Source organism: Microtus pennsylvanicus, chromosome X, assembly GCF_037038515.1.
Source record: "Microtus pennsylvanicus isolate mMicPen1 chromosome X, mMicPen1.hap1, whole genome shotgun sequence".
Taxonomy (NCBI): domain Eukaryota; kingdom Metazoa; phylum Chordata; class Mammalia; order Rodentia; family Cricetidae; genus Microtus; species Microtus pennsylvanicus.
The window spans coordinates 143,579,674-143,600,145 of record NC_134601.1 but is presented as its reverse complement, the minus strand read 5'-3'; the positions used below and the strand labels follow the sequence as shown (position 1 = coordinate 143,600,145).

Below are 20,472 nucleotides of genomic sequence, written 5' to 3'. Positions count from 1 at the left end.
AGGTGGCGGTGGCACACGCCTTTAATCCCAGCACTCGGGAGGCAGAGGCCGGCGGATCTCTGTGAGTTTGAGACCAGCCTAGGCTACAAGAGCTAGTTCCAAGATAGGGACCAAAGCTACAGAGAAACTCTATCTCGAAAAAACAAAAGAAAAATTCACAGTCTGTTGAACCCTGGTGATTTTTAACTACAGTTTTCTTTATCCAAGTTATGTTATCAAGTTTTGAAAGTGCATAGCAAATCAATGCCTGTTATTTCTGGTTTGTAAAAGACATACAGAGAAAATGTTACTGTATCCCGGCCTCCCAACCACTCCAGCAGGCGCACCCTGGAAACACACAGGTCACCCCTGCTAGGGAAGCAGGTAGGCTAACTGCAGATCTTCACTTCCCTTCTCTATCACTTCCTTCAAGTCCAGTCCCCCAGTCTCATCCCTGGCTCTGTAGCACACCACCTATAGACTCCCTTGTGAAGGAAATTAATAAAACAGTTCATGATATGAAAGTGGAAACAAATCAATAAAAGAAACCCAAATTGAGGGAAATCTGGAAGTGAAAAATTTAGGAGCTTGAATAGGAACCACGGAGGCAAGCTTTACAGGAGATGGAAGAGTCTTAGGTGTTGAAGATACGATTGAAAAGAAATGATAAATAGGTCAGAAAGTGTTAAATCTAAAACTCCTGGCTCAAAAGATCCAGGAAATCTGGGACACTATGAAAAGACCAAATCCAAGAATAATAGGAACAAGGAAGGAAAAGGAACATGGGCCAAAGGCACAGGAAGTATTTTCAACAGGATCTTAGTAAACTTCCCTAACATAAAAAAGTGGGTGTCTATGAAGGTACAAAAAGCATATAGAGCAGATTGGACCAGAAAAGAAAGTCCCCTCGGCACAAATAATCAAAATAGTAAATTTACAGAGCAAAGAAGAATATTAAAAGCTACAATGGGAAAGACCAAGTAACATATAAAAGCAGACTTGCTAGAATTACACCTGACTTCTCAATGGAGACTCTAAAAGCCAGAAGGGCCTTGAGAGATGTGCTGCAGACTCCAAGAGACAACAGATGTAAGCCCAGATTACTATATGCAGCAAAACTTTCAATTACCATAGATGGACAAAAACAAGATATTCCATGCTAAAAGTAAATTTAAGCAATATCTATCCAAAATATAGCCCCACAGAAGGGGCTAGAAGGAAAACTCCAACCTAAAGAGATTGACTACCCCCAAGAAAACATTGGGAATAAATAATCCCAGACCAGCTAAATGAAGAAATGGGAAACACACACATAGACACACCCCACAATCACCACCACCAACAACATCAAAATCACAGGAGACAACAATCAATTGTCATTTATATTTTTCATCAGTGGTCTCAATTATTTAATAAAAAGACACAGACAAACAGAAGGATGTTAAAACAGTATCCATCCTTTTGCTGCATCCAAGAAACATACCTCAATATCAAAGATAGACATTACCTCAGAGTAAAGTGTTGAAAAAAGTTATTCCAAGTAAATGCAAGTGAGTGTAGTTATTTTAATATTTAACAAAATAAATGAGAACTAATCAGAAGAAATAGGGAAGAACACTACACACTCATTAGAGGAAAAATCTCTAATGGAAAAGAGGAAAGCCATTTTAATTCTTAGCATCTAAGCACACTAAATACTGCTTAAATCACATACTGACCCTCAGAGACTGACAGTGGGGGACTTCAGCACCCCACTCTTACCAATAGACAAGTCATCACAACCCCCCAAAAATCGAAACAGAGAAATGCTAGAGCTAATAGACATTATAAGCCAAATAAGCCTAACAGATATTTGCGGAACATTTTATTCAAACACAAAAGAATACACCTTCTCAGCACTTCATAGATTTTGGACACAAACAAGTACCAACAGATACAAGAAAATAAAGACAAGTCCTCTGCTTCTTGTCTGACCACATGGATTACAGCTGGATGTCAACAACAGCAGAAGCAACAGAAAGCTTACAAACTCAAGGAAAATGAACAACTCTATACTGAAAGAAAAATGAGTCAAGAGAGAAATAAATAAGACTTTCTAAAGTTGAGTGAAAATGAATACACAACATACCCAAACTTAAAGGACACAATGATAGTGGTTCTAAAAAGTAAGTTCTTAGCACTAAGTGCCTACATAGAAAAATACCGAAGAGATTTCATGCTAACAAATTAACAGCACGCCTGAAAGCTCTAGAACAAGACAAAAGGAAAACATCACGCCCAAAAGGAGTAGATGGCAAGAAATAATCAAACTCCAGGCTAAAATCAGAAACAAGCAAAAAGACAATACAAATAATCAAGAAACAACTGGTTGATTCTTTGAGAAAAACCACTATGCCTGAAAAAACCCTTATCAGAATTAACTAAAAGGTAGAGAGAAAATATCCAAATTATCAAAATCAAAATATAAATGGGGGTGGGACAGAACAACAGACACCAAGGAAATCCAGCGAATCATAAGGACATTAAAAACCTGTACTCCACCGAATTGGAAAATATAAAAGAAATGGATAATTTGCTTGATAGGTACCACTTACCCAGGACCAGATAGTTTTAGTGCAGAATTCTACCAGACTTTCAAAGAAGAGTTAATGCCAATACTATTTAAATTATTCCACAAAATAGAAGCGAAAGGAACATTGTCCAATTCATTTTATGAGGCCATAGTTATCCTGATACCCAAACTACATAAAGACCCAACAAAAAGAATTACAGACTAATTCTCCCTATAAACATAGTTGGGAAAATACTTGCAAACCAAATCCAAGAACACATCAAAAAAGATCATACACATGGTCAAGTAGGCTCCTTCCTAGAGATGCAGGAATGGTTCAATATATGAAAATCTATCAGTGTAATCCACCATATAAACTAAAGGGGAAAAAAAACATGATCTCAGAAGCTGAAAAAGCCTTTGATAAAATCCATTATCCCTTCATGATAAATGTCCTGGAGAGATGAGGGATATAATGAGCCTATGTAAACATAATAAAAACAATTTACAGCAAGGCCATTGCCAATGTCAAATTAAATGGAGAGAAACTCATAGCAGTTGTACTAAAATCAGGAACAAAACAATGTTGATCACTCTCTATATACCTATTTGTAGTATTTAGAGTTTCTGTTGCTGTAAAGAGACACCATGGCCACAGCAACTGTTATAAAGTAGCTCAATATAAAATTAACTCACAAAAAACCAGTAATCCTACTATATACAATGATAAATGATATAGTCCTCTTATATACAAATGATAAACAGACTGAGAGGTTGAGGCAGAGTTCAAGTTTTTTTTTGTTTGTTTTTTGGTTTTTTCGAGACAGGGTTTCTCTGTGGTTTTGGAGCCTGTCCTGGAACTAGCTCTTGTAGACCAGGCTGGCCTCGAACTCACAGAGATCTGCCTGCCTCTGCCTCCCAAGAGGTGCTGGTATCAAAGGCGTGCGCCACCACGGCCCGGCCAAGTCACTTTGTATCAGACCAAATCTGCCGCTGTGGCGGCTTTTGTTGCAAAACCGCAGGTACTTGAGCTTCTGCTAATTCAGGCAGTGGGGTTCCGCTGTAAAACTTAGCCAAGGCAGGCAGAATGGGCCTGTGTGGCCGAGTATGTCTCGGACTCAGCACTGGGGCCGGAGTCACGAACTGAAAAACAGCACCCAGGAGGGTGCTGTGTTAGCTAGTGGGCTACCTGCTTGAGTCAGGGGCAAAATAGCCCGACGCTGGACGCCAAAATGTAGACAGATTGTAGCTTTAATGGCGAAATAGACTTACAGAACCACCGTTCCCGCGGAGACCAGGAAAGCAGAAGAGACCTAGGAGCACGCTCATCAAATTTATAGGCAAACATTATCCTGAGGCGAACACACCCCCTAAGGGGCGGGACTTATCCCTACACCTTTCTAAAAATACTTCAGGTTGGGCAGTGGTGGTATGTTGTAAGGAGGCCACTGGTTCATTTCCCAGATGCCCAGACTCCTGAAATAACCACACAGAAACTTTATTAATTAAATCACGGCTTGGCCCATTAGTTCTAGCTTCTTATTGGCTAACTCTTATATATTAATTTAAACCATGTTCTGTATATCGCCACATGGCAGTGGCTTACTGACAAAGTTTCAGCTTATCTGGCTCTGGCGGCAGCTCCATGGCTTCTGCTTCTCTGCCTCCTTTCTCCCAGCATACAGTTTAGTTTCCTCTGCCTAGCAAAGTTCTGCCCTACTATAAGTCCAAAGCAGTACTTTATTAACCACTGGTAATCACAGCATACAGAGGGAAATCCCACATTGCCTCCCCCTCTCTGTTTAAATAAAAAGAAAGGTTTTAACTTTAACATAGTAAAACTACATATAACAAAACAGTTATCAAGCAAGAATTACAATTACAATATTTATATCTACTGTATCTTTCATGATAACTAAGAAAAACTATAACTACATATTCTTCAACTCCATCAAAGACTCCAGAAGGATATATTAAGTGAACAGGAAGCACATCATAAGAAACTTCCAAAATTCTAGAACTGACAGAGACATGTCCCTGCCTGGACAGTCACCCAAAGTTCTTCTGTGTTGTTGTGGCATTCAGTCTTCAGCCCACAGGCCCATAGTGTTCAGCATACTTTTCCACAAAGCAGGAAATTTGACAATCTGTTCTGCCTTGCAATGGCAAACTCTTTCATGAAGCAGGGACCCTGACATTTCAAGCAGTCCAGGCAAGAGCAGTTTCTTGCCTAAATGGCTAACAAACTCCATAAGGAGCCTCTTTGATGCCCATCTTCCTCTTGAAGCAATTGGTGCTGCCAGGAGCAGATGTGTCTTATTGTCATAAAAATTCCTAAGTTTTTAAACATTTTAAATGCCAAATTCTGTAGTCTTTGAAAGATTTGAAGAATGCCTATCCATCTGAAAAACATCTTTGTACATCTAGAAAATCTAACTAACATGACTACAAACTTGACTATTATAGATGACTCTCTATTTAACTATATTTTAAATTGTACATTACATTTTTAAATGAGCTGCATACATAATACCTTAATCAAGAGCAGAAATACACATATAACAAAACTGACCTTAAATATGAATCAGTAAACCAAATCATACCAATGCAAATCTCTATAATATATATACCTTTAAATCTAAAACATTTATAAACAATATTTGGGAATATGGGTGTAGTTCTCTTCAAACTGCTTCCTGCTGTTTATTGGGCAAAGTAATTTTTGAGAAATTTTCAAAGTGACCTTTCAGGGGGTCTTGGTCCATCAAATCACATTAGTCTGGAAGGATTCCACAGGTTCTCAACTTTTGTGGTAACAAAAGCAGAAACTCTTTTCCAAAGCAACAAATCCTTAGACCCAAATTTGGAAGCCATGATACCTTTAGAACATATATGCTGGTTTAGTTTATCAGCCCATACAATGAAATGTCTCTCTGTACTTTCACAGTCAAAAATTCAAAGAAAACACAATAATATACATAATCCAGACCCTTTTTGTATATTTCATCTTTATGTGGCTTGTTTTTATTCTATTACTCTTTAATATTTATTTTATTATATTTACTCCTTTTATCTATGACTGTTTGTACTCTGTCTCTTTAAAGACTTTGTTTTTTTTAAAATGATTTACTTCTTTCCCAAATCTCTATATTCTTTTTCTTCTCTCTCCAAAGCCTATGTACATTTATTCAACAAGGTGACCCATTTAGAGGTCTTTTTTTAAATCTGGATTTGTCTTTATTGCATATCTGTAATCCTTTTCTGATCAGAACTGCTTCTTAAAATGCTAAGCCCTTCTTATGAGCTTAAGCAGTGGTATGGCCCTTCTGCTTGCCCTGCCCAGTCCAGCATGGTGGAGCTGTTTGCTACCGCTGAGAGCCATGTACATTGCTCCATTTTTAGGCACACAGCTGGTCTATGTTGCTATTAAGCAAGTTGTAGCATGTTGCTCATAAATCCCATTTAAATGCTCCTTGGCTGAACCTCCCGAAAGAGCTAGAGTCATTTGTGCTGGAGAACCAGGAAACTGCTGTTTTGAAACTGCATTTTTTTCTGTTACTGCTGAATCAGGAAGACCTCTCTTAAGGGAGCTACAGCAAGCTTCCAGCTAAAAAAAATGCAGCTAAACTTTGTTTGTTGTGTCTAGAGTTCCCTTTTAAGCTTTCTCAGGTTTAATGTGGATATAGTGGACCATATTGGAGAGCCATTTTGCTGTAAGGAGGGCACTTGTTCATTTCATGACTGCCCAGACTCCCAAAATGACCACCAGAAACTGTATTAATTAAATCACATCTTGGTCCATTAGCTCTAGCTTCTTATTGGCTAACTCTTACATATTAGTGGCACACACTTTTAATCCCAGCACTCAAGAGGTAGAGACAGGTGAATCTCTGTGAGTGTGAGGCCAGCCTAGTCTACACAATGAGTGCCAGGGCAGGCTCCAAAGCTACAGAGAAATTCCATCTTGAAAAACCAAAAAGAAAGGTTTTGTTTGTTTTAAAGAATACCAAGTCACTAGTCAGGGACTTCCTAGGGAGCAGGCCTCAGTCAGTGATCTCTATAGGAATGGGTCCAATACAGTGACCTCTGCTGGAGCAGGTCCAAGGCAGCAACATCAGTGGAAGCATCCCCAAGCAAGCACCCTCAATAGGAGCAGGCCCAAATGACCTCCAACCTCCAGGATTGCAGAACAATACTGGGGAGCACCAAGCAACCTCTAGGAACACTGACTGACTGGAACCATGGTCCTGAGGAACAACCATCTGAGCCTTGGGTCCATTGGCATGTGGAAGACTGATCACCAGAGACACAGCACCAGCTACACCAATCAAAGGAAAAGATGGGTAGACAAGGTAAGAACACAGTCAACACCACAAAGAGCAACACAACACAAACAAAAACTAGTGGCTATACAACAATAAGAATTGAACACCAAAATATAGATGAAGCAGAAGAAAATGACCAAAAAATAACTTTAGGAGAATGTTTGAGGCCCTTAAAGAGGAAATGAAAAATTCCCTCAAAGAAATGGAAGAAAAGACAAACAAAAAATTGAAAGAGATCAATAAATCCCTTAAAGAAAACCAAGAAACGGCAATCAAACAAATGAAAGAAATGATTCAAGGCTTGAAAACCAAAATAGAGTAAAGAAAACACAAACCGAGGGAATTTTGAAAACAGAAAATATGAAAAAACAATCAGGAACTACAAACGCAAGCATAAACAGTAGAATACCAGAGATGGAAGAGAGAATCTTAAGCACTGAAGATACAATAGAGGAAATAGATTCATCAGTCAAAGAAAACATTAAACCTAACAAAAGCTTAAGACAAAATATTCAGGAAATATGGGGCACCATGAAAAGACCAAACATAAGAATAATAGTGATAAAAGAGGAGACGTTCAATTAAAAAGCCAGAAAACATATTCAACAAAATCACAGAACAAAACTTTCCCAACCTAAAGACAGATATGCATATGAAGATACAAGAAGCTTACAGAACACCAAACAGAAAGGATCAAAAAAAAGTTCCCTCATCACATAATAATCAAACCACTAAACATACACAATAAAGAATATTGAAAGCTACAAAGGAAAAAAAACTATGTAACATATAAAGGCAGACCTATCAGAATTATATCTGACTTCTCAATGGATACACTGAAAGCCTGAGCAAGTATTGTGGAGACACTAAGAGACCACAGATGCCAGCCCAGACTACTATACCCAGCAAAACTTTAATCACAATAAAAGGACAAAACAAGATATTCCATGACAGAACCAGACTTAACCAAAACCTAGCCATAAACCCAGCCCTACACAATTTTAGAAGGAAAATTCCTACCCAAGGAAGTTAGCTACATCCACAAAAACCCAGACAATAGATGATCTCACAGCAGCAAATCCCAAAGAAGGGAAAAATACAATAACATCACTCCTGCATTGCTGGTGGGAATGCAAGCTGGTACGACCCCTTTGTGTGTCAGCATGGCAATTTATCAGAAAATTAGGAAACAACCTTCCTCAAGACCCAGTAATACCACTTTTGGATATATATCCAAAGGATGCTCAATCGTGCCTCAAGGACATGTGCTCAACTATGTTCATAGCAGCATTGTTTATCATAGCAAGAAACTGGAAACAACCTAAATGCCCCTAGACAGAAGAATGGATAAGGAAAATGTGGTACATTTGTACAATGGAGTCCTACATAGCAGAAAAAAATAACAACATCTTGAATATTGCAGGCAAATGGATGGAGCTAGAAAACATCATTTTGAGTGAGGTAACCCAGAGAAAGACAATTATCACATGTACTCACTCGTAAGTGGTTTTTAAACATAAATCAAAGAAAACCAGCCTACAAATCACAATTCCAGAGAACCTAGACAACAATGAGGACCCTAAGAGAGACATACATAGATCTAATCTATATGGGAAGTAGAGAAAGACAAGATCTCCTGAGTAAATTGGGAGCATGGGGACCTTGAAAGAGGGTTGAAGGGGAGGGGAGAGGTAGAAAGGGGAGCAGAGAAAATTGTAGAGCTCAATAAAAATAATAATAAAAAAGAAATAAAAAAGAAAAACAATAAGAATAATATCCCTTAATATAAATGAACTCAACTCACCTATAAAAAGACACAGGCTAACAGATTGGATACAAAAACAGAATCCATTCTTTTGCTATCTACAAGAAACACACCTCAACCTCAAAGACAGATATTGCCTCAGAGTAAAGGGTTGGGAAAAATTTTTCCTATCAAATGGACATAAGAACAAAGCAGGTGTAGCTATCCTAATATCTAACAAAATAAACTTCAAACTAAAATCAATCAGAAGAGATGTAGAAGGACATTTCATATTAGTCACAAGAATAATCCATAAAGAGAAAAAACTCAATACTGAACATCTTTGCCCGAAATAGAAGGGCACCCTCACATGTAAAAGAAACACTTCTAAAGCTTAAATCACACATTAAACCCCACACACTAATAGTGGGAGACTTCAACACCCCATTCTCACCACTGGACAGGTCTATCAGACTGAAAATTAACAGAGAAATAAGGGAACTAACAGATGTTATGAATCAAATGGACTTAACAGACATCTATAGAACTTTCAATCCAAACATAAAATATATCTTCTTCTCAGCACCTCACGGAACCGTCTCAAAAACTGAACACATACTAAGTAAGAAAGCAATCCTCAACAGATACAAAAAAAATTGGAATAGCCCATGTATCATATTGGATCACCATGGTTTAAAATTATAATTCAACAGCAACACTAATTTCAGAAAGCCCACAAACATGTAGAAATAAAGCAATGCTCACCTGAATCATCAATGGGTGAAGGAATAAATTAAAGACTTCCTAAAATTCAGTGAAAATGAGCACACAACATATCCAAATGATGTCAGGAAATAATCAAATTGAGAACTGAAATAAACAAAATAGAAACAAAGAAAACAATACAAAGAATCATTGAGGGAAAGAGTTGGTTCCTCAAGAAAATCAATAAGATAGACAAACCTTTATCCAAATGAACCAAAAGGCAGAAAGAGAACATCCAACTTAACAAAATCAGAAAGGAAAAGGATGGCATAACAACAGACACAGAGGAAATCCAGAGAATCATCAAGCCATATTTTGAAAAACCTGTACTCCACAAAATTGGAAAACTTAAAGGAAATGGACAATTTTCTTAATAAATATCACTTACCAAAATTAAATTAGGACTAGACAATCAAATTAAATAGACCTATAACCGCTGAAGAAATAGAAACAGTAATCAAAAGTCTCCCAACCAGAAAAAGCCCTGGGCCAGATGGTTTCAACTCAGAATTCTACAAGATTGTCAAAGAAGAACTAATACCAATACTGCTCAAATTATTCCACACAATAGAAACAAAGGTCATATTGCCAACCTCTTTTTATGAATCTAGAATTACCCTGATATCCAAACCAAACAAAGATATTACTAAGAAAGGGAATTACAGACCAATTTTACCAATGAATATTGATGCAAAAATACTAAATAAAATACTGGCAAACCTAATCTAAGAATACATCAGAACCGTCATCCACCATGATCAAGTCGGCTTCATCCCAGAGATGTAGGATATATATAATATATAATATGTTGAACCATCCTGCATCTCTGGGATGAAGCTGACTTGATCATGGTGGATGACGGAAACCACATGATCATCTCAATAGATGCTGAAAAAGCCTTTGAAAAAATACAACATTCCTTCATGATAAAAGTCTTGGAGAAAGCAGGGATACAAGGAACACATCTAAACATAATAAAGGCAATATACATCAAGCCAACAGCCAAACTAAACGGAGAGAAACTCAAAGTGATCCCACTGAAATCAGGAACAAGACAAAGTTGTGCACATTCTCCATATCTATTCAATATAGTACTTGAGGTTCTAGCTAGAGGAATAAGTCAACAAAAGAAGATCAAGGGGATACGATTCAGAAAAGAAGTCAAACACACTGTTTGCTGATGATATGATAGTTTACATAAGTTACCCCAAAAATTCTACCAAGGAACTTCTACAACTCATAAACACCTTCAGCAATGTAACAGGATACAAGATTAACTTGAAAAAAATCAGTATCCCTTCTTTACACAGATGATAAACGTGCTAAGAAAGAAATCAGAGAAATATCACTTTTCACCATAGCCACAAATAACATAAAATATCTTGGAGTAACTCTAACCAAACAAGTGGAAGACTTGCATGACCAGAACTTTAAATCTTTGAAGAAAAAAAACTGAAGAAGACGCCAGAAAATGGAAAGATCTTCCATGTTCTTGGGTAGGTAGAATTAACATAAGAAAAATCTTATCACACGCAATTTATAGATTCAATGCAATGCCCAGCAAAATTCTTCACAGGCCTCGAAAGAACGTTACTCACCTCCATATGGAAAATCAAAACACCCAGGATAGCCAAAACAATCCTATACAATAAAGGAACTTCTGGAAGCATCACAATCCCTGACTTCAAACTCCACTATAGAGCTACAGTACTGAAAACAACTTGGTATTGGCCTAAAAACAGACAGGAGGACCAATGGAACCGAAGACCTGGATATCAATCCACACATCTACGAACACCTGATTTTTGACAAAGAAGTAAAAAAAATATAAAATGGAAAAAAGAAAGCATATTCAATAAACGGTGTTGGCATAACTGGATATCAACATGTAGAAGAATGAAAATAGATCCATATCTATCGCCATGCACAAAACTCAAGTCCAAATGGATCAAAGACCTCAACATAAAACCAGCCACACTAAACCTTATAGAAGAGAAAGTGGGAAGGACACTTGAATGCATTGGCACAGGAGACCACTTCCTAAATATAATCCCAGCAGCACAGACACTGAGAGAAACAATTAATAAATGGAACCTCCTGAAACTAAAAAGCTTCTGTAAAGCAAAGGATATGGTCAACAAGACAAAAGAACAGCCCACAGCATGGGAAAAGATCTTTACCAACCCCACATTGGACAGAGGTCTGATCTCCAAAATATACAAAGAACTCAAGAAATTGCTCATCCAATAAACAAATAATCCAATACAAAAATGGGGTACTGACTTAAACAGAGAACTCTCAAAAGATAAGTATAAAATAGCTGAAAGACGCTTAAGAAAATACTCAACATCCTTAGTCATCAGAGAAATGCAAATCAAAACAGCTATGAGATTTCATCTTATACCTGTAAGAATTGCCAAGACTAAAACCACTGATGACAACTTATGCTGGAGAGGTTGTGAGGAAAAGGGAACACGCCTGCATTGTTGGTGGGAGTGAAAACTGGTGTATCAGTGTGGTGATTTCTCAGAAAATTAGGAAACAACCTTCCTCAAGACCCATTAATACCACTTTTGGATATATATCCAAAGGATGGTCAATTATACCACAAGGACATGTGCTCAACTATGTTCATAGCAGCATTGTTTGTCATAGCCAGAACCTGGAAACAACCTAAATGCCCCTAGACATTTAAGAATGAGTAAGGGAAATGTGGTACATTTATACAATGGAGTACTACACAGCAGAAAAAAATAATGACATCTTGAAATTTGCAGGCAAATGGATGGATCTAGAAAACATCATATTGAGTTAGGTAACCCAGACCCAAAAAGACAAATATCATATGTACTCACTCATAAATGGCTTTTAAATGTAAAGCAAAGGAAAACCAGCCTATAAATTACAATCCCAGAGAACTTAGACAAGAAAGAGGACCAAAGAGAGACATGCATGGATATAATCTAAATGGGAAGTAGAAAAAGACAGGATCTGAGTAAAATAGTAGCATAGGGATCATGGAAGAGGGCAGAAATGGAGGGGAGAGGAAGTGAGGGGAGCAGAGAAAAATATATAGCTCCATAAAAACAATTTTTTAAAAAGCACTTCAGTCATACTTATCTGTTTTATTATTTTTATGTCTATGGGTGTTTTGCTTGCATCATTGTCTGGAATCCTCAGAGGTTGTTCAATCTCCTGAAACTAGCACTAGCATTACAGCCTACTGTGAGCTGCTGTGTGGGTGCTGTAAACAGAATCCAGGTCCTCTGCAATAGCAGCAAGTGCTCTTAACCACTGAGTCATCTACCCAGAAAACTAACTGCACTGGTCGTTGCTCATGTTCACAATACCAAGGTTTTTCCTACCTTGGTACCTTTATAGAACCTATGCAGTCTGTCTGAAATAATCTACCTTTCTTCTCTTTCATAGCTTCAGTTTAAATTTCAGCTCCGTGGAGAAGTATTCCCAGAGCTATCTAAATCTCGCAGTTTTCATGGTCTTCACTTAAGCTCTCATTCTCCACTGTAAATCCAATACCTAGCAGGTCTCAGTATAAAGGGAGAAACTTTAACTTTTTCTGAAGAATATCAGAAGATATCAAAGGAATTTCTGAAGATAATATAAAAAAAATATTACTGGGTTCTCAGTCTCTCTTGTAGGATCAGGAGAAATTACATGATTTTTAAAAGGCTTTGCAAGCCTGGCATGGTGGCTCACACCTATAATACCAACATACAAAAGACGTAGGCAGGAATATGGCTGTCAGGGCAAGGATGGCATAAGGTGTATAGGTTTAGCACAGGAGGGTTACAAAGTAAAACTCTGACTAACAACAACAACAACAAAAAAACCAAAGTCTTTGCAAACCGGAAAATAAAGAATGAACAAGAACAAGCTAGGTTGAGGATGTACTAGAAGAGTTCTGGAGGTAGGAGGAAAGGGTCTACACATTTGAGGGATACAGAAGACATTCTGGGACTGCGTTGCTATTCAGCGGTAGATGACTTTCTTAGTTTGTGTGTGATACCGAGTTTAGTCCTCAACACTGCAATAAGCAGACAGGCATCTACTCAGAGTAAAGGGATGGGAAAAGGTGTTTCAAGCAAATGGTCCTAAGAAAAAAGCAGGTGTGGCCATATTAATTTCTAACAAAACTGACTTCAAACTAAAATCAATCAGAAGAGATGGAGATGGACACTTTATACTCATAACAGGAACAATTCATCAGGATGACGTCCCAATCCTGAATATCTACACCCCTAATATAAAGGCACCCACTTATGTAAAAGAAATATTACTACAACTCGAGGCAGACATCAAACCACACACACTAGTAGTAGGAGACTTCAATACACCTCTCTCACCAATGGACAGGTCAATCAGACAGAAACCTAATAGAGAATTAAGAGAATTATTGGAGGTAATGAAGTAAATGGACTTAACAGACATCTATAGAACACTCCACACAAATAGGAAAGAATATACCTTCTTCTCTGCAGCTCATGGAACCTTCTCGAAAATTGACCACATACTCGGAAACAAAGGAAACCTCCACAGATACAAAAAAATACAGTGTCCACCTGTGTCTTATCAGATCACCACGGATTAAAGTTAGAAGGCAACAACAATGCTACCCCCAGAAAGCTGACAAACTCATGGAAATTGAACAGTCAACTACTGAACCACACCTGGGTCAAGGAAGATATCAAGAAAGAAAATAAAGTCTTCCTTGAATTTAATGAAAATAAAGAGACAACATACTCAAACCTATGGGACACTATGAAACCAGTGCTAAGAGGAAAGTTCATAGCACTAAGTGCCCACTTAAAGAAAACGGAGAAAGCATACATTGGGGACTTAACAGCACACCTGAAAGCTTTAGGAAAAAAAGAAGCAGACTCATCAAGGAGTAGAAGACTGGAAATAATCAAACTGAGGGCTGAAATCAACAAAATAGAAACACAAAAAACAGTCCAAAGAATCAATGAAACAAAAAGTTGGTTCTTGGAGAAAATCAACAAGATCAACAAACCCCTATCCAAACTAATAAAACGTCAGAGAGAGAATATGCAAATTAATAAGATCAGAAATGAAAAGGGGGACATAACCACAGACACAGAGGAAATTCAGAGAATCATTAGATCTTACTACAAAAGCCTGTATGCCACAAAACTGAAAAATGCAAAAGAAATGGACATTTTTTAGATAAGTACCATATACCAAAGTTAAACCAAGACCAGGTAAACTATCTAAATAGACCTGTTAGTCACAAAGAATTAGAAACTGTTATCAAAAATCTCCCTTCCAAAAAAAGCCCAGGACCAGATGGTTTCAATGCAGAATTCTACCAGAATTTTCAAAAAAAGCTAATACTTATACTCTTTAATGTATTTCACAATATAGAAACAGAAGAGTCATTGCCAAATTCCTTTTATGAAGCTACAGTTACTCTGATACCAAAACCACACAAAGACCCAACCAAGAAAGAGAATTACAGGCCAATCTCACTCATGAACATCGATGCAAAAATCCTCAATAAAATACTAGCAAACCGAATCCAAGAACACATTAGAAAAATTATCCATCATGATCAAGTAGGCTTCATCCCAGAGATGCAGAGCTGGTTCAACATACGCAAATCTATCAATGTAATCCATCATATAAATAAACTGAAAGAAAAAACCATATAATCATTTCATTAGATGCTGAAAAAGCATTTGACAAAATTCAACACCCCTTTATGATAAAGGGCTTGAAGAGATTAGGGATACAAGGGTCATACCTAAATATAATAAAAGCTATATACAGCAAGCCGACAGCTAACATCCAATTAAACGGAGAGAACCTCAAAGCCATCCCACTAAAATCAGGAACATGACAAGGCTGTCTACTCTCTCCATACCGCTTCAATATGTTGCTTGAAGTTTTAGCAATAGCAATAAGACAACATAAGGGAATCAAGTGGATTCGAATTGGAAAGGAAGAAGTGAAACTTTCGTTATTTGCAGACCCCAAAAACTCTACCAAAGAACTCCTACAGCTGATAAACACCTTTAGTAATGTGGCGGGAAACAAGATCAACTCCAAAAAATCAGTCGCCCTCCTATACACAAAGGATAAGGAAGCAGAGAGGAAAATCAGAGAAGCATCACCTTTCATGATAGCCACAAACAGCATAAAATATCTTGGGGTAACTCTGACCAAGGAAGTGAAAGTTCTATTTGACAAGAACTTTAAGGCATTGAAGAAAGAAATTGAAGAGGACACCAGAAAATAGAAGGATCTCCCTTGCTCTTGGATTGGGAGGATCAACATAGTAAAAATGGCAATTCTACCAAAGGCAATTAATAGATTCAATGCAATTCCCATCAATGTCCCATCAAAATTCTTCACAGATCTTGAGAGGACAATTATCAACTTTATATGGAAAAACAGAAATCCCAGGATATCCCAAACAATCTTATACAATAAAGGAACTTCTGGAGGCATTACCATCCCTGACTTCAAACTCTATTACAGAGCTACAGTATTGAAAACCGCGTGGTATTGGCAACAGAGAAGTCGACCAATGGAATCAAGTAGAAAACCCAGATTTTAGCTCACAAACCTATGAACACCTCATTTTCGATAAAGGAGCTGAAAGTATACAATGGAAGAAAGAAAGCATCTTCAACAAATGGTGCTGGCACAACTGGATGTCAACCTGTAGAAGAATGAAAATATATCCATATCTATCACCATGCACAAAACTCAAGTCCAAATGGATCAAAGACCTCAATATCAATCTGAACTCACTGAACCTAATAGAAGAGAAAGTGGGAAGTACCCTACAACATACGGGCACAAGAGATAGCTTCCTATGTATAACCCCAGCAGCACAGACATTAAGTCAACATTGAATAAATGGGACCTACTGAAACTGAGAAGTTTCTGTAAAGCAAAGGACACTGTCACTAAGACAAAAAGACAACTTACTTACTGGAAGAAGATCTTCACCAACCCCGCAACAGACAAAGGTCTGATCTCCAAAATATATAAAGAATTCAAGAAACTAGACTTTAAAATGCTAATTACCCCAATTAAAAAATGGGGCACTGAACCGAACAGAGAATTCTCAACAGAAGAAGTTCAAATGGCCAAAAGACACTTAAGGTCATGCTCAACTTCCTTAGTGATCAGGGAAATGCAAATCAAAACAACTTTGAGATATCATCTTACACCTGTCAGAAAGGTTCAAATAAAAAACACCAATGATAGCCTTTGCTGGAGAGGTTGTGGAGGAAGGGGTACCCTCATCCATTGCTGGTGGGAATGCAAACTTGTGCAACCTCTTTGTAAATCAATGTCTTGGTTTCTCAGGAAATTCGGGATCAACCTACCCCAGGACCCAGCAATACCACTCTTGGGAATATACCCAAGAGATGCCCTATCATATGACAAAAACATTTGTCATCTATGTTCATAGCAGCATTGTTTGTAATAGCCAGAACCTGGAAACAACCTAGATGCCCTTCAATCGAAGAATGGATGAAGAAGGTGTGGAATATATACATGTTAGAGTACTACTCAGTGGTAAAAAACAATGACTTCTCGAATTTTGCATGCAAATGGATGGAAATAGAAAACACTATCCTGAGTGAGGTAACCCAGACCCAAAAAGATGAACATGGGATGAACTCACTCATAATTGGTTTCTAGCCATAAATAAAAGGTCATTGAGTCTATAATTTGTGATCCTAAAGAAGCTAAATAAAAAGGTGAACCCAAAGAAAAACATATAGTTATCCTCCTCGATATGAGAAGTAGACAATATTGCCGGGCAAAAAATTGGGATCTTGGAGGTGGGGTTGGATGGGTGTAAGGGGAGATGGGGAGAGAAAAGTGAGAAGGGGAGGATGGGGGGAACTTGGGGAAACGGGATGATTGGGATAAATGAAGGGTGGGTAGGGGAGCAGGGAAGCACATATCTTAATTAAGGGAGCCATCTTAGGGTTTGCAAGAGGCTCGAACCTAGAGGGGCTCCCAGGTACCCAGGGTGATGTCCCCAGTTAGTTCCTTGGGCAGCTGAGGATAGGGAACCTGAAATGGCCCTATCCTATAGCCATACTGATGAATATCTTGCATATCACCATAGAACCTTCATTTGGCGATGGATGGAGATAGAGACAAAGTCCCACATTGGAGCACCAGAAGGAGCTCCCAAGGTCCCAATGAGGAGCAGAAGGGAGAACATGAACAAGGAAGTCAGGACGGTGAGGGGTGCACCCACTCACTGAGACAGTGGGGCTCATCTATTGGGAGCTCACCAAGGCCAGCTGGACTATGACTGAAAAAGCATGGGATAAAACCGGACTCTCTGAACATGGCGAACAATGAGGGCTGATGAGAAGCCAAGGACAATGGCACTGGGTTTTGATCCTACTTCATGTTCTGGCTTTGTGGGAGCCTAGCCAGTTTGGATGTTGACCTTCCTAGACATGGACGGAGGCGGGAGGACCTTGGACTTTCCACAGGGCAGGGAACCCTGACTGCTCTTTGGACTGGAGAGGGAAGGGGAGAGGAGTGGGGGGAGGAGGAGAGGAGTGGGAGGAGGGGGAGGGAAATGGGAGGCTGGGAGGAGGTGGAAATTTTTTTTTCAATAAAAAATAAATTTAAAAAAAGGAAAGAAAAAAGTCTAATTAGAAAATGGGCAAAACATCTGGACCAAAAAGAAGAGGTCCAGATAGCAAATGAGCACTTGAAAACATGTTCCACATCACCAGCCACCAGGAAAATGCAAATGGAAACTATAATGAGATGTCACTATGTACTCTTTAAACAGCTGCAGCATGGTGACAATATCAAGTGTGTCAGTCCATGTGTAACTGAGGTAATGTAAATGTGATAGCCGCCCTCGAAAATAGTTTGGTGTATTTTTCAGAAAATTAAAACTACACTTGCCCATAATCTAAAAATTGCTTTCCTGGGAATTTACTTCTAAGAATTGAGCACCTTTATCTATAAAAACTTGTACATTCTTCAATAGTCAAAGCAATTTTAAGCAAAAAGAAAATACTGGAAATATCACCAGACTTAATTTCAGCTTACACTACATTGTCCTGACACACGCGCACGCGCGCGCACACACACCAAACAAAACCATGTAGAACAGTAGAATATAATATTAAATCCAGAATAAGACTGCACTGCTGTAGTTGCCTGATTTTTGACAAAAGGAGTAAAAAACATATCAGATAAAAGAAAGCATTTTAACCAAATGGTGCTGGGAAACTGATTTGTCTGCATGTAGAAGAATAAAACTTGATCCAGACCTCTTGCCCTGCACAAAAATAACTAAGGTGCATCAAAGGCTTGACTTACAAACCTGAAATTCTGCAACTGCTGAAGGAAAAAGAAGAGGAAACACATCAAGATATAGATTTACAAAGGACTTTCTGAAAAATGACTCAAATAGTTTAGAAAGTAAACTTAAGAACTGAAAAATGGCCTTGCATGAAAGTAGAAACTTCTACATAAGGAAAGAATCCAGTCGAAAGAGAATCCAGTAGGTGTGTTCAAGTTTTCTGCATTGCAACACTATGTTCTCATATAAAACATCATGCTCAAGAACTGCATAATTGAATTACAATAGAAACTGCAAAATGAAATCTCAGAATAGTTCAAGTAAGTTTATGATGTTGTGTTGGGCTGTATTTATAGCTGTCCTCTCACACATGTGCAGAATGGGGAAAATCTGTAGTTATACCCTGGACAGAGAATTAATATCTGTAACATATTAAACACACAGACAACTACTAAGAAGAAACCAAGCAATCTAATGAATAAATAGGCCAAATAAAGAAACAGTATTCAAAAGAGATGTGTGTATGACTAGTAAGTATATAAGAAGGTGCTTAATCTGCTTAGCTATCACAGAGCTCCAAACTCAAGGTGCACTAAGATTGCATTTCCACTCAGTCACTAAGGAATCAAGTAACAAACACTAGTAAGTGTGAAGGGGTTGAAGATTGCTGGTGGCAGTAGAAAGTTGTGCCACCACTATGGAAATCAGAGAATGAAAAAGAGAAATAAAAAAGACATGACTGCTCCTGGGTATGGTAGAGGAAGTTTATTGTAGATAAAAGCATAGCCACATCTGGGAGAATCCAGAGTGAGCATGGCCAGACTGAGCTGGGCCATGTGAGGAGGGGGTGGGAGATAGGAGAAAGGAGCCTCTGACCAAGAAGGGCAGCCTGGTCAAGAAACAGGCGTAACTAAGATGGCTGAGTCATATAGGGGACGGAAGTACTGGGGAGAGGGAAGCCCAGCCCAATCTGGGTTGGGGAGTTTGGGGTAGGGAATGGGGTATGCCAGCTGGTAGACTGTGAGGTGCTGGGAGAACCTGGTGAACACCTTCTGCTTTGATAATGTACCTTACTTAGCCATTTGTCAAGTTTGAGACCTAACAGTCAGTATGGAGGTTCCTCATAAAAAGTAAAACGGAGGTGCTTTTATTAAACTCAGTTGGTCGAGTATTTGCCTACCACGCAGGAAACCCTGGGTTCCATCTCCAGCATTCCAATCAGACCAAATTAAACCAAATTAAAAGATGCCCATGTTTAATAGATTACCTTACTCCTGGGTAGCCCGAGGAAAACATGGAGAGAGGAAGACCATGAGAAACCTGGAGACTACCTGTTCATTCTCTGGGGGGAGCAGTTTAAATAGCCTGTGGGAGTGGTCCTAGTCTTCTGTGGGGAGAGGATACCATTTGATGGGCTTTCTTGACCCTCCCTGGGGAGGGGGTCACCATATGGCAGGCTTTCTTGGAGGTGGAATTTGGACTGAGGCAACTCCCAGGGGAGGGGGCTTCTGTCAGGAGCTGGGGTGAAGCCCTGAGGCAAACAATCCAGACTTTTTGTATAAAGGGGTATTAGGGAGCTGAGGTGATGCTTCCGACCAAACATTACACTTTTTGTTTGCCTGGGGGATTTACCCCAGCTCCCGAGAGAAGCCCCCTTCCCTAAGAGTTGCCTCAGTCCAGACTCCACCTCTAAGAAACCCTGCCAATTGGTGACCAGGTATTTGCACCTGGCATTGTGTTTCCAGAAACTTTATTCATTTTGTTT

General features: G+C 38.7%; 1 protein-coding gene across 1 annotated transcript in view; it reads right to left on the bottom strand.

Annotated features, from left to right (window-relative positions):
• The window catches only part of Chst7 (carbohydrate sulfotransferase 7), a 39,389-nt gene that overhangs the window by 475 nt on the left and 18,442 nt on the right, over positions 1-20,472 (bottom strand). The window lies entirely within an intron of this gene.